The sequence below is a fragment of the Primulina tabacum genome, chromosome 18 (assembly GCF_025594145.1).
Source record: "Primulina tabacum isolate GXHZ01 chromosome 18, ASM2559414v2, whole genome shotgun sequence".
NCBI classification, from domain to species: Eukaryota; Viridiplantae; Streptophyta; class Magnoliopsida; order Lamiales; family Gesneriaceae; genus Primulina; species Primulina tabacum.
In genome coordinates, this window is record NC_134567.1 from 5,309,448 (window position 1) to 5,312,467 (window position 3,020).

A 3,020-nucleotide genomic window follows, 5' to 3' on the forward strand; every position below is an offset into this window, starting at 1 on the left:
CTACAAAGTTTTTCGTAAACCGTTGTTTATATGCGTTTTTGTCAAAAGTCAAAGACAACGGTTTAAACAAACCGTTGTCTTTGAGCTGGTTTTTTTAGGACTACGACAACGGTTTGTCTTTTTTTATTGTTTTATATGGTAAAAGACAATGGTTTTACAAAAATTGTTCTTTGAATTTTTTTTTAAAAAAATTGTAGTTAATATTAAATTTTGGAGGTCATGTATACACACATACATATTACACACTTATAAATAAAAGAGAGAAGAACACAAAGAAAACCCAACCCAATCAATCCATAGCCCTGTACGTCGTCCTCTTTTCCTCCAAATTCTCAAGCCTAAGCCGCCGCTTCTCACTGCCAAGGAAGACCGGCCGAACACCGTGCGATCTATCCATCAACTTCACGAATGGAGGTGTTGTTCATGACATGTTTCTGAGCGCGAATTCTTTCCGGCTTCGGTGAGTTTCTTGGATTCGTTTTTTGGTCGATTCTTGGTATATTGGTGAAGTTTAAGGGCTTCGAATGTGGGTCTATGTCTTTCTCTATTTTCCAGCTGCTGTTCAGGTAGTTAAAGTCATTTCCGATGAGATTTCCGGCGGGTCTCTGGCAAGAGACCACCTCGAAACTGCTAGCTGCTCGTTAGCATTCTCCTTCCTTGCGTAAACCGCCTCGTCAACCATCTCCAGCCTTCGCCGCCGACGTCCAGCTACCCGAGAAGAAGTGTAGAAGTTCTAGCTCCCCATCTCCTACTCTGAAATGAAGAATAGCAGCAGACCTAAGCTCGGTTCATGCTCTGTTCTAGCACACAATTTCTTGTCCGATTTATGCAAGGTTTTGGTTTGGGTTTCCTTGTTATTTTTGGTATATTGACTAAGGATTTAAGCTCTAAATTTCCCCCGTGTTCAGCTGTATTTTCCAGCTAGTTCCAGCTGATGTTTTGTGTTCTGGAGACTAAGTTGCATTAGAATAATTGTTATGCTAGACTTGACAATGTAAGATTTAGGTGAACGTTGAATAAAGAATTACGCGATAATTAGTTTGGTTTGTTTTGTTTCTTTAAATATATTCTGGTTTATTATATTTCTCTTGAAGCAGAGGTAAGACTACTGTCAAAAGTGAAGCACAACAACACAGTGAGACTCGTGGGCTTCTGCGAAGAAAATGTGAGTGATTATTGAAATTGAATTTGATTTTTTGTAATAGACTTAAACTCTTGCATGACGAGGATTTCTTTTAATAGGGCCAAAAGCAGCTAAAATATTGGTCTATGAATATCTTGTAATAATCACACCGAGTTATGAAAATCTTGTAATAATCACACCGAGTTAGGGAGGGGAGGAATGATAGAGGTAATATTTACGTGTTTTAATGCATTGTGTGAGTCGTAGTTTGCATCGTTCTGGGTTATATGGAGTCTGCATTCTGTCTATTTCTTCTTATTTTATTGCATTTGATCACCGCTCACTGAAGTTATGTTGATGTGCAGAAAAATGGAGAAAAATCAACTGAAAGAGAAGGCTGGGGATAAAAGATGTCGCGCTTGACCGCCCCAGCGCGAGTGCAGCAAAAAAAACGAATGCCAAGCAGAACACCTCGCGCTAGGGCGGTCAAACTTGATCGCCCCAGCGCGAGAGGCTGCGGAAGACACCAGCAGTACAGAAGATCGTGCGCTGGGGCGGGGAAACTTGACCGCCCCAGCGCGAATCAAAAAAAGGAAAGTTTCCTATTTGGATTTTATTCAACTTGGAAGGTGAAAGGCTAAAGGAAAAAAACCCTAGGCACGAAAAAAAGGATCATCATTCAGCAGCCAAGGAGTCTAGAGAAGGAGAAAAGCTTGGAGAAATTGCTTGGGGTTGAAGATTTCAAGATTTCTGAGCATCGTTCTTCGTAGATCTCGTCTCGTCTAGTATTTCTTATTTAGAATTTATCGTTTAAACCTTGGTTGTTTATTTTCACTATGAATTCGAGTAGCTAACTTAATTATTTGTTGGGAATAAAGGGGATCCTACCCACTATCGAACGAATTAATCAATTAACGAGGGGTAGGTGAACCAATATTTCCAATAAATTCATTTCTCATTGAAATTTAATTAATTGGTCTAGATTCTATATCTCGTTATTTCAGTCTTGAATTTTATCTTTGAGTTTTATTTAATTTTAGTAGTCATACACAATCATTCAAACTTCGTTGCTAAAGATTTGATAACCGGAAATAATAATTGTAAAATACAGTTTTCAGTGGAACGATACTCGTACTCTCGTACATCATACTATTACTCGACATCGTGCACTTGCGATTAATTTTCGAGCTTAGAAAACCATATTTTTATTGAGGATTTCACAGTGCAAGTTTTGCTCGATCAAGTTTTTGGCGCCGTTGCCGGGGACTGTCAATTCACAATTTTATTTTTAGTTATTTTATTTAGCATTGTTTTATTTTTCTTGAGCTAACACTCAATATTCTATTTCAGATATCTTTTCCAGTGCATGCCAAAGTCACTTGACGTGGAGCTTGAGCAGTTTGATCCTGAAATTGAAAAAACTTTCTGCAGAAGAAGACAACAGCAGAGACTGAAGGAACTGATGGAGAGGCACGAGCATGAGCATTAGGAGGAACACCATGAAGATAGACATGTTGAGATATCACGCCGCATACCGATGCTAGAGAACGCCCAGCCGTCTTTGATGGTGCACGCCCCAGCATTGTGAGGCCTATTGTGCGGGCAAACCACTTCGAGATCAAGCCAGCTATAATTCAGATGATTCAGAATATAGTCCAGTTTGGAGGATCTGCAGTAGATGACCCAAAAACGCACATCGCAGATTTTCTTGAAATTTGCGATACTTTTAAATTTAATGGAGTTTCTGATGATGCTATTAGATTGCGTTTATTTTCTTTCTCCTTACGTGACAAAGCTAAAGCATGGTTAAATTGTTTTCTTGTAGGTTCGATCACCACATGGGAAGACATGGTGAAGGCATTTTTCATTAAATACTTTCCTCCATCTAAGACAATGA

General features: G+C 39.1%; 1 long non-coding RNA gene across 2 annotated transcripts; it reads left to right on the plus strand.

Moving 5' to 3' along the window:
• Positions 1 to 296: 296 nt before the first annotated feature.
• On the plus strand, positions 297 to 1,758 carry LOC142533295 (uncharacterized). Of its 2 annotated transcripts, XR_012816720.1 has the most exons (4): positions 297 to 460; positions 556 to 1,165; positions 1,243 to 1,351; positions 1,489 to 1,758. It is a non-coding gene; the product is annotated as an uncharacterized LOC142533295 (long non-coding RNA). The 2 variants fall into 2 exon arrangements; XR_012816719.1 differs by lacking the exon at positions 1,243 to 1,351.
• The last annotated feature ends 1,262 nt before the right edge of the window (positions 1,759 to 3,020 follow it).